Below are 12,282 nucleotides of genomic sequence, written 5' to 3'. Positions count from 1 at the left end.
CCTCAGTCAGTGGCGCCTGAGGCTCCGTTAAGCAGCGGCGGCAGCGGCGGCGGCGGCGGCGGCGGTTCCTGTTTCCGTTTCTTCCTCTCCCTTCAGTAGGGAATAGCATCCTCCACCCAGCCACCCCTCCCACTACCCCAACGTGGGGCAGCTGCGGCTGAGGGCTGTAGCGGCGGCGGCGGCGACTGGGGAACTGCGGAGACCGCCTCTGCTCCCGCCTCGGGTAAGGGGGCGTTTGGGAGCCGGGCCCCGCACGTCTTGGGGTCTGGGGCTGGGCAAGCGCGGGATCTCAGGAGGCTCTGGGGAGGTGCCTGACGGCCGTCGCTGCTCTTTTTCCCCAGGCAACCCCCGGGCCTGTTGCTGCCACTGCTGCTGCTTATCCATCGGCTCCGGGGAAAGTGGGGAGGGAGCCCCCGGGACCCTCTGGTGGGTGCCTTTGCGCTGCCCGGGGGGCGCGGGCAGGGGACTAGGGGCGCCTGCCGCCCCGGCCGGGGCGTGGAGCGGCGCGGCGGCTGCCTCCGGCGTCGCGCATCCTTGGTTAGGGAAGGGGCCGAAGCCGAGGAGAGGAGAAGGGATGGGGGCGGGGGTGGGAGGTGTCCCTCTTCTCTGCAATACACCTACCTACCCTTTCGCCAGCAACTCGCTCCATGTTGTTACAGACAGTGGGGAAGAGCATTCCTGTGCGTTAGGGGCTTTCGTGAGTGGTTCTCCGGCTGGAAATCGGGGAGTGGACCCGTGCAAAGATCCGCTCCCGGCGAGGGGCCAGTGCCAGGGCAGTGCACGGTGTGAGTGCCGCTGCACCCCCGTTTGATGTGGAAATGATGAGTTTGCGGCTTTAGAGTATCCAAACTTATTTGGGAAGGTTAAGTGAGTCCCTATTTATTAGTTAAAGGTTTGCCCTGCAAGAGTGAGTGGGCTGTCGTGTGCAGCACCTGTTTTTCACTCACAGTGGGGTTTGCAATCCTCAGTCCCACAGAACGTCCGAGATGCAGTGTATTTCTTAAGTTAAATGGCAGCGTCATGGTTAAAATTTATCCCTGGTGAGCTTTAGCGTTTTGCTGTATATTACTTTTGATTGAGGCCTTGGATAGAGGCAGGGAGGGGTGTTGTTTCTTCTTCCCATGTTTGAATTAATTTACAGTTGACTTAAGCCAACTAAAGAAAGTGGACCTGGGAAAGCCAGAACCTCCTAAAGAAACCACAAACCTCAAGGGAACGCAGACCAAATTTCGACAAAAGTTTTCTATCAGTTTACAATTAAACTCATCACAAGTAACTGATTGAACTTTGGCTTGGCTCTTTTTAGAAACTGCAGGCAAGGTTTAATTATAGTTTCTTTTCCCCCTGTTATTCTTGGGGTTAAGTGCATATTTATTTTTTTGATTAAATTTTGTCTTTATGCATACTTCTTTTAAAGGGTGCATCATATAGGAAACATTTTAGAAGAGAAATTTGCAGCACTATAGAGTTATACTGAAGTATAAGCTGTATTCTCTCTTCTTCAAAATAACTTAAAATTAACCTAAAATCCTATGCCGTATAATAAGGCTGCATACATTGCTAGCCTTGTGAAATATATCATAAAGTGTATATAGAAAGTCTTAATTACTTGATTTATAACTACTACAATAGTAGGGATAGGGTGGGAATTCAAACATTTGAAATTATGATTTTACAGCTTAATATGTAAAAATGCGGGGAGTTAGAAATGAATAGGATTTAAGGAACATAGAAGGATGGTTTGGAGGCATGAATTTTCTTTTCCTGCTTTATAAACTGAGAATTCTTGAATTGCTGAACAGCTGGAATGAAAGTTGCATAGATTGCAGAAACATGCAAAATGTGTCTTTGATCAAGTAGTGAGTTAACATGAAGAGTATGTTGTGGTTTATTAGGCTAGTGATCAAAATAATTTCCATAAAATATAGCATCATATAGATTGTACTTTAGGAAGTTCTTAAATTGAAATAGTCACTTGAAGTTGTTTCCCTACAAGTCAGTTTTATTTGAGACATATGGAATTGAAAAAACAGTACCTCTGATTACATTCTGCAGCATTTGGTTATAAATTTTAACTAGTTATTTTAAGGAATTGGAGTGTCTTTAAAAGTGGTGAATTTTGAAATTGCTAGTGGCTTGGAAAAACTTGTGTTTCTTACTTGTTTGTTGTTTTAAGTGCAGTTATATCAGTAGGTTGGTCTGGAGGGGGAGCTAGTGCCAAAGCAAAGCATGGTTTAGTATATGTTTGAACTTTTAAAACATCCCAAACTGGATTTTTATGACCAGAAGAAACATAAACTTAATTTTTAGTTAAAAGAATAAGGGAATTCTTATATGGATGTATGTATGTAGATCGTTATTTGTGGAGTATATATATATATATATATAGTATATTACAAATTAGTTAAAAATTTCTTTCATGATCTGAAATAATGGGAAGTAAATGCGTAACGTTTATTGAATTTCTGATTTAAAATCTCTGAAAATATGTCCCTAAACTTAAGGGTGTATAATAGTAGTTTCTTAACCTTCTTGTGCATTGCATCAGAAAGGAAGGAGTGTATATGTTGACCCTTTGTGCACGTTGCATCTTCTTAAATTTTTTCTTTATAATATCTACAGTCCTAAAATTTCAAAAGAGCTTCAAGTAGAGTCTTATAAGAGCAAAGACATCAGGTGTGTAGTAAGCTAGGTATTTATCAAAAGTAGAGATACTTTTAATAAAGAAATGGGTCCCTCAGACATCTGGAGAGCAGGATCCCAAGGTCACTTCTTAACCTCTCTCTCCTGCAGTATAATGCAGTGAGTCCAGACGATCTGTGAAGTTGAACTTGTGCCTTTGAATATGAAGCAGTTATTTTTTGATCTATGGCACTTTATTTAGGTTTCTGAACCGTAATCAGTTAGGTTTTGATTTTACTTCTCACAGTTCACATATTCTTCAAATTCAAGGGTAGAATTGATAGTGTGTATATTAAAATCAATAGAATATTTAGTTTTCTGAGGGTAGTGGTTTGGTTGGTTGTCCTCCATTGCTCTTCATTGTGTAAATAGAAATTCAATGCTGCTAAAATAAAAAATAGATTCTTTGAAAAAAATAAAATATCTGTAAGATACAGAATAGTAAGGTGTTTACTATATTTAAGGGGTTAGTGCTGTAAATTAATCAGTTTTATAAGACATTCTAGAATATTTTTATATCTTTTTTCATTTCTTTAATGATTATTTTTGATTTACTATAAAGTGAATTTAGTAAATCTCTTGGTTTAATTAAATGGTGAACGCACCCATTTCATATTATAGCACATTTATAAAAGCAAAAGAGTTTTCATTTCATAATCATAAGAGTAAATATAAAAATAAACATGTAAGTAAGTTTCTTTACTTAAAAATAAAACAAAACTAAGATTCTAAACAACTCTGAAACCAGAAGTATTGCTTTTATAGTAATTTTCTACTCTGCTTCAGTACTGGTCCTATTGGTACTTTTCAGATGAAACATCAACTTCCAGTCTTCTGCAGTCAACTGTAGTATAGTAGGTGTAGGATTTAGAGGACTGCTACAAGATTTCCCTTGTTTCTCCTCTTGATGATTCTCTGGCTTATATTTCTGTACCAAATAGTATATGGTTTTGCAGTTTGAATTGTTATTAAATTGTAGTTTGTTATAATGAGAAAAACATGTTTAAAAGTAAGAGATGTTTACAACTGATTTAAAAACAAAACCCTTTTAAAATTCCGAACAGAAGAATGTTATATGGGGATGTGTATGCATTTAAGATATATATATATATGTATATATATGTGTATATATATATATATATATATGTGTGTGTATATATATATATATAAACAGATCAGTCTCAAGTCTCAACCTTCCTTTCTCTCTGCATTCTACTCCCCTGCCTACATCTCCCCTTCTCCAGCCACCCTCCATCATCCCACAGTTTTCTCCTTGGAGTAATTAGGAATTCAAACCAATAAAATGAATCATATCATTCACTTGGCATAGCTTTTTCTTCCTTGATTAAATGACTTTATATCAATCTGTACAATATTCTAAACATATAGCTTAGACTATACAATACTGTAGATTTTCCTATTAATGGAGGAAGAGCACATAAGGGCCCAAGGGGTTTATGCCATGTATTTCAATGTAAGAGTTATTCATACTCCTTACAGAAAGTAGAGCTATAAGGTTAATTTCATTTACTTTTTTAAAAAAATAGACTTTATTTGCTAAAACCCAATACCACACTGATTTACTACTTTTTAAAAATATCTTTTGTGATAGTTTTTGTGTGAGAAAATGACATGCAAAGGGGAAATGTGTTTTGAATTTTAAGTTTTTAAAAAAATTGACAAATTATATCAATATAAGGCTGGTACAGATGTAGTTCAGACTTGCCTTTGCTGTCGTTCTCTTTTGCACTGGTCTGTAATATAACCTCTTCATTAAAGCACTGGAATAAAACTTTGAAGATCACTACTGAAATGCTCCCTATATTTGTTATATCTTAGAACTTGGGTTTTTTTTTTAATTAAACTGATTCAGGGATAAACTGAGTAAACGTGACTTAACATTTATGTTAAGAAGATTAGACTTAGCATTTCTACTTGTCACAGTCTCTATGACTGGTTAGTGTAAATAAAGTTCACATTACAAAATAAATAAAGTGTTGATACTAATCTTAGATGTAGATGTAAATGGGAAATTAAGGTCATGTTTATTTTACAATCTGAGTTATGAGAAGCATTACATGATATGAACTTTAAATGCTGTAACTTTCTGATTATAAATGAACAAAAGTAAAGTGAAAATGGGAGATTGTTATATTTGATTTACCTCAAATATACAACTAAAATGAACCTGTTTTGTGTCTGTAAATATTCATTTAAGACTGTTAATGAACCATGAATGAGTTTTAAATTTATACTAATTTATGGCTGGTTATTTACATTATATCCCTTAGATGAGATAAATGCCATTAATACCTAGAGCCAGAGTAAATTTGCCTGTAGTAAAAAATAATATTTACAAACCATCAAACTGTAAAGCATACTAACGTTCCATAATCTAGTTTCTAAAATCACTTGTATAATTTTTAAAATATAATTTGTTGTAATATCTTGATAAAGTAGTAAAGGTGGAAAAATATAGTTTGTAGTTTTGGGACAGTCAGTGAAGGGAGGGGGGTTGAGAGAGGGGGTGTACTGGTTGATGAGCCTGCCTTATTTGGAGTTGAGGGAGATTTCTTCAGTTTTTTCCTCTCCATCCACTTCCTTCTCCCTGTTTGTTGTCTTTCCTCTCCCAACAGTGGTGGAAAATGTGGGAGTTTACCATCTTTGTAGGGTTTTTGTTTCCTTAGAGTTCATAGAACATTTCCTAGTACAACATTACCTTTTATGTTACAATAAGTTTATTATAATGATTTCATTTTCTTTTGCAGCAGTAGGCAAGAGACTTGAAGTTCAGTTGATGTGGGGTTCAATATTATTTATTAAAAATGATTTTGTAACTGTATAAAAAGGGGTATGGGAGATTTTGGTTCATTGTTAAGGGTCCTGTATCAGTCACATTATTGTTCTGCCTACTGTTAGTATATGGTAATCCCTTCTTCCAGTTTCTTGGAATGCAGTCTCATGCCTCCTCTGCTATTTCTGTCTTCATCTATGGAGTTTCTGAATACAAGGAATTGTTTTTAGAATATCTCTTCACCTTCTTCGTGTCCCTCATTGCAATAATATAATGTAAAAAAAAAAACAAAAACGGCCCCAAACAATAAAAACCTGTGTCCATTGAAGAGAACCAGCTCTGAAACTAAAATGGACAGCAGTGTTCTCCATTCATGGCAGTAGTTTTAGCAGATTTAAGCCAGTTATTGTGGAAAGTTCATAAGGAGAAAGTGTATGTTTGATAATTAGGGCCCTAATCATTAGAGATCTGACTGATTCGATTTCTTTAACACATGGAATTGTACTTATACCTGAAAGAGATGTATTCACTAGAGATTGTTATTTTTTGTGTGTCTTGAGTTTTGTGAATAACTACTTAATTCAGTCAGTTACCAAATGGCAAAAGATTGTAATTTTGAGAAAATCTGTTCTTTAAAATTAGAGTTGAGCCAGGCTAAATATTTTGTTTTCTTTTTATAAGTTTCAGATTTTTCTTCCTTATTTATTTATTGTATATGTGTGTGTGTATATATATATTGTTGGAGTAAAATTGCTTTACAATGTTGTGTTAGTTTCTGTTGTACGATGAAGTGAATCAGCTATTTGTATACCTATATCCCCTCCATCTTGAACCTCCTTCCCATCCCCCCCATCCCACCCATCTAGGTCATCACAGAGCACTGAGCTGAGCTCCCTGTGCTATACAAGCAGGTTCCCACTAGCTATCTGTTTTACACATGGTAGTGTATTTATGTCAAACCTAATTTCCCAGTTCATCCCACCTTCCCCTTGCCCACCCTGTGTCCACACGTCCGTTCTCTACGTCTCTATTCCTGCCCTACAAATAGGTTCATCTGTACCATTTTTCTAGATTCCACGTATATGCATTAATATATGATATTTGTTTTTCTCTTTCTGACTTACTTCACTCTGTATGACAGACTCTGTAAGTCCATACATATCTCTAAAATGACCCAATTTCGTTTCTTTTTATGGCTGAGTAATATTCCATTGTATATATATGTACCACATCTTCTTTATCCATTCATCTATCATTGGACATTTAAGCTGTCTCCATGTCCCAGCTATTGTAAATAGTGCTGCAGTGAACACTGGGGTGCATGTGTCCTTTTTTTTTCTTTTTTTTTTTGGGTGGTACGTGGACCTCTCACTGTTGTGGCTTCTCCCGTTGTGGAGCACAGGCTCCGGATGCGCAGGCTTAGCAGCCATGGCTTATGGGCCCAGCTGCTCCGCGGCATGTGGGTTGCTCCCGGACCAGGGCATGAACCTGTGTCCCCTGCATCGGCAGGTGGACTCCCAACCACTGCACCACCAGGGAACCCCCATGTGTCCTTTTGAATTACGGTTTTCTCAGGGTATATACCAAGTAGTGGGATTGCTGGGTCATATGGTTATTCTATTTTTAGGTTTTTAAGGAACCTCCATACTGTTCTCCATAGTGGCTGTATCAATTTACAGTCCCACCAACAATGCAAAAGGGTTCCCAACACACCCTCTCCAACATTTATTGATTGTAGATTGTTTGATGATGGTGTGAGGTGATACCTCATTGTGGTTTTGATTTACATTTCTCTAATAATTAGTGAAGTTGAGCATCTTTTCATATGCATCTTGGCCATCTGTATGTCTTCTTTGGAGAAATGTCTATTTAGGTCTTCCGCCCATTTTTTAATTGGGTTTTTTGTTTTTTTGATATTGAACTGCATGAGCTGTTTGTATATTTTGGAGACTAATCCATTGTCCGTTGCTTCGTTTGCAAACATTTTCTCCCATTCTGAGGGTTGTCTTTTTGTCTTGTTTATGATTTCCTTTGCTGTGCAAAAGCTTTTAAGTTTCATTAGGTCCCATTTGTTTATTTTTGTTTTTACTTCCATTACTCTAGGAGGTGGGTCAAAAAAGATCTTGCAGTGGTTTATGTCAAAGAGTGTTTTTCCTCTAAGAGATTTATAGTGTCCAGTGTTACATTTAGGTCTTTAATCCATTTTGAGTTTATTTTTGTGTGTGGTGTTAGGGAGTGTTCTAATTTCATTCTTTAACATGTAGCTGTCTAGTTTTCCCAGCACCACTTATTGAAGGAGCTGTCTTTTCTCCACTGTATGTTTTTGCCTCCTTCGTCATAAATTAGGTGACCATATGTGCGTGGATTTACCTCTGGGCTTTCTATCCTGTACCACTGATCTATATTTCTGTTTTTGTGCTAGCACCATAATGTGTTGATTACTGTAGCTTTGTAGTATAGTTTGAAGTCGGGGACCCTGATTCCTCCAGCTCCATTTTTCTTTCTCAAGAATGCTTTGGCTATTCAGGGTCTTTTGTGTTCCCATACAAATTATAAAATTTTTTGTTCTAGATCTGTACAAACTGCCATTGGTAATTTGATGGGGATTGCACTGAACCTGTAGATTGCTTTGGGTAGTATAGTCTTTTTCACAATACTGATTCTTCCAGTCCAAGAACATGGTATATTTCTCCATCTGTTTATGTCATCTTTGATTTCTGATGAAACACATTTCATCAGTGTTTTATAGTTTTCTGAGTACAAGTCTTTTACCTCCTTAGGTAGATTTTTTCCTAGGTATTTTATTCTTTTGTTGTGATGATAAATGGGATTGTTTCCTTAATTTCTCCTTCTGATTTTTCATTGTTAGTGTATAGGAATGCCAGAGATTTCTGTGCATTAATTTTGTATCCTGCAACCTTAGGAAATTAATTGATTAATTCTGGTAGTTTTCTGGTGGCATCTTTAGGATTTTCTATGTGTAGTATCATATCATCTGCAAACAGTGACAGTTTTACTTCTTCTTTCCAATTTGTATTCCTTTTATTTCTGTTTCTTCTCTGATTGCTGTCGCTAGGACTTCCAAAACTTTGTTGAGTAAGAGTGGCGAGAGTGGACATCCTTGTCTTGTTCTTGATCTTAGAGGAAGTGCTTTCAGTTTTTCACCACTGAGTATAATGTTTCCTGTGGGTTTGTCATATATGGCCTTTATTATGTTGAGGTAGGTTCCCTCTCTGCCCATTTTCTGGAGAGTTTTTATCATAAATGTGTGTTGAATTTTGTCAAAAGCTTTTTCTGAGTCTATTGAGATGATCATATGGTTTTTATTCCTTAATTTGTCAATATGGTGTATCACATTGATTGATTTGTGTATACTGATGAATCCTTGCATTCCTGGGATAAATTCCACTTGATCATGGTGTATGATCCTTTTAATATGTTGTTGGATTATGTTTGCTAGCATTTTGTTCAGGATTTTTGCATCTACGTTCATGAGTGATACTTGTCTATAATTTTCTTTTTTTGTGATATCTTTTTCTGGTTTTGGTATCAGGGTGATGGTGGCTTCGTAGAATGAATTTTGCAGTGTTCCTCCCTCTGCACTTTTTGGGAAGAGTGAGGATAGGTGTTAGCTCTTCTCTAAATGTTTGATAGAATTCGCCTGTGAAGCCATTTGGTCCTGGACTTTTGTTTGTTGGAAGATTTTTAATTGCAGTTTTAATTTCATTACTTGTGATAGGTCTGTTTATATTTTCTAATTCTTCCTGGTTCAGTCTTGGAAAATTGTACCTTTCCAAGAATTTGTCCATTTCTTTGTGGTTGTCCATTTTATTGGCATATAGTTGTTTGTAGTAGTCTCTTATAATCCTTTGTATTTCTGCGGTGTCACTTGTGATTTCTCCGTTTTCATGTCTATTTTATTGATTTGCGTCCTCTCCCTTTTTTTCTTGATGAGTGTGGCTAAATGTTTATCAGTTTTGTTTATCTTTTCAAAGAACCAACTTTTAGCTTTATTGATCTTTGCTATTGTTTTCTTCATTTCTATTTCATTTATTTCTGCTCTGATCTTTATGATTTCTTTCCTTCTACTGACTTGGGTTTTCTTTGTTCTTCTTTCTCTAGTTGCTTTAGGTGTAAGGTTAGATTGTTTATTTGAGATATTTCTTGTTTCTTGAGGTGAGATTGAATTGCCATAAACTTCCCTCTTAGAACTGCTTTTGCTGTGTCCCATAGGTTTTGGGTCATTGTGTTTTCATTGTCATTTGTTTGTATGTATTGTTTTATTTCTTCTTTGATTTCTTCAGTGATCTCTTCGTTATTTAATAGTGCACTATTTAGCCTCCATGTATTTGTGTTTTTTACAGTTTTTTTTTCCTGTAATTGATTTCCAGTCTTATAGCATTGTGTTCAGAAAAGATGCTTGATATGATTCCAATTTTCTTAAATTTTCTGAGGCTTGATTTGTGACCCAAGATGTGATCTATCCTGGAGAATGTTCCATGTGCACTTGAGAAGAAAGTGTATTCTGCCACTTTTGGGTGGAATGTCCTATAAATATTAAATCTATCTGGTTTGTTGTTTCATTTAAAGCTTGTGTTTCCTTATTTATTTTCTGTTTGGATGATCTGTCCATTGGTGTAAGTGGGGTATTAAAGTCCCCTACTATTATTGTGTTTCTGTTGATTTCCCCTTTTATGGTTGTCAGCATTTGCCTTATGTATCGAGGTACTTCTTTGTTGGGTGCATAAATATTTATAATTGTTACGTCTTCTTGGATTGATTCCTTGATCATTATGTAGTGTCCTTCCTTACCTCTTGTAACAGCCTTTATTTTAAAGTCTATTTTATCTGATATGAGTAAAAGAAAGCTTCTCCAGCTTTCTTTTGATTTCCATTTGCATGGAATATCGTTCTCCATCCCTTCACTTTCATTCTATATGTGTCCCTATGTCTGAAGTGGGTCTCTTGTAGACAGCACATATATGGGTCTTGGTTTTGTATCCATTCAGCCAGTCTGTGTCTTTTGGTTGGATCATTTAATCCATTTACATTCAAGGTTATTATTGATATGTATATTCTTATTACCATTTTTAAAATTGTTTTGGGTTTGTTTTTGTGGGTCTTTTTCTTCTCTTGTGTTTCCTGCCTAAAGAAGTTCCTTTAGCATTTGCTGTAAAGCTGGTTTGGTGGTGCTGAATTCTCTTTGCTTTCGGTTGTCTGTAAAGCTTTTGATTTCTCTGTTGAATCTGAATGAGATCCTTGCTGGGTATATTAATCTTGCTTGTGGGTTTTTCTCTTTCATCACGTTAAGTATATCCTCCCACTCACTTCTGGCCTGCAAAGTTTTTGCTGAAAAATCAGCTGATCACCCTATGGGGATTCCTTTCTACGTTATTGTTTGCTTTTCCCTTGCTGCTTTTAATATTTTTTGTTTGAACTTAATTTTTCTTAGTTTGATTAATATGTGTCTTGGTGTGTTTCTCCTGGGGTTTATCCTGTGTGGGACTCTCTGCGTTTCCCGGACTTGGGTGACTGTTTCCTTTCCCATGTTAGGGGAAGTTTTCCACTATAGTCTCTTCAAATATTTTCTCAGATCCTTTCTGTTTCTCTTTTTCTGGACCCGTGTAATTTGAATGTTGGTGCGTTTAGTGTTGTCTCAGAGGTCTCTAATATTGTCTTCAATTCTTTTCATTCTTATTTCTTTATTCTGCTCCTCAGCAGTTATTGCCACCGTTCTGTCTTCCAGCTCACTTACTCGTTTTCTGCCTCAGTTATTCTGTTATTGATTCCTTCTCGTGTATTTTTCATTTCTGTTACTATGCTGTTCATCTCTGTTTGTTTGTTCTTTAGTTCTTCTAGATGTTTGTTAAACATTTCTTGTATTTTCTCAGTCTGTGCCTCCATTCTATTTCTGAGATTCTGGATCATCTTTACTATCATTACTCTGAATTCTTTTTCAGGTAGATTGCCTATTTCCTCTTCACTTATTTGGTCTTGTAGGTTTTTACCTTGCTCCTTTATTTTGCTGTCTCTCTTTTTTTTTTTTTTGGTGGGTGGGTTTATGTTCCTGTCTTACTGGTTGTTTGGCCTGAGGCTTCCAGCACTGGAGTTCATAGGCTGTTCAGTGGAACTGGGTCTTGGTGCTGAGGTGAGGACCTCTGGGAGACCTCACTCCTATGACTGTTCCCTGGGGTCTGAGGTTCTCTGTTAGTCCAGTGCTTCAGACTCGAAGCTCCCATCACAGGAGCTCCAGCCTGACCCCTGGCTCATGAACCAAGATCCCACAAGCCGTGTGGGGTGGCAAGGAAAGAAAAAAAAAGAAGAAAGGAAAGAAGAAAAAGGAGCAGAACAATAACAAAGAGTAAAAAATAAAATAAGATTAGAAAAGTAGCGGATATGTTAGAAAGAATAAAAAAGTAAAAATATAGATGAAACAACAACTGGAAGTTTTTTTTTTTGGTCATAATGAGATATTTATTGGGACTCATCCAAAAAGGACTAGCTCAAGAAGGAACGTGGCAGAATTACAAAATTATGAAATCCACAGTCCAGGAAAACCTGGACCAAGGAAGCACTCTTTAAAAATCTTGAGTATGGTAGTACTTTGTATAGCACATAATAAATTTACAGAACTTAATATTTGAGGATGGTAGTAGAAACAATGTTCTGTTTTCTTTTTTAAACAGCACAGTTGCACAGTTAATACTTTGTGTGAGACACACAAAACTATTAACAAAGTTGAAATATATCTAATCGAATCCTGGAACAGATGGAGTATCTGAGCATCCATCTCCCTAAGATCAAGG

The 12,282-nt window shown here is 36.9% G+C and overlaps 1 protein-coding gene across 7 annotated transcripts in view; it reads left to right on the top strand.

The window, feature by feature from the left end:
• Window positions 1-12,282, top strand: part of FUT8 (fucosyltransferase 8) — a 321,926-nt gene that overhangs the window by 1,057 nt on the left and 308,587 nt on the right. For 5 of the 7 annotated variants that reach the window (XM_024750841.1, XM_024750840.1, XM_024750838.1 and 2 more), the window contains exon 1: window positions 7-223. The exons of the other annotated variants lie outside the window; for them this stretch is intronic. The gene's annotated coding sequence lies outside the window, so the exon portion shown is untranslated. Of the gene's footprint in view, window positions 1-6; window positions 224-12,282 lie in introns of those variants that run through there. 7 annotated transcript variants of the gene reach the window in all.

The sequence above is a fragment of the Neophocaena asiaeorientalis genome, unplaced genomic scaffold (assembly GCF_003031525.2).
Source record: "Neophocaena asiaeorientalis asiaeorientalis breed wild unplaced genomic scaffold, Neophocaena_asiaeorientalis_V1.1 scaffold140, whole genome shotgun sequence".
NCBI lineage: Eukaryota > Metazoa > Chordata > Mammalia > Artiodactyla > Phocoenidae > Neophocaena > Neophocaena asiaeorientalis.
Note: the sequence above shows the minus strand (reverse complement) of the source record. Positions and strands in the feature narration are given on the sequence as shown.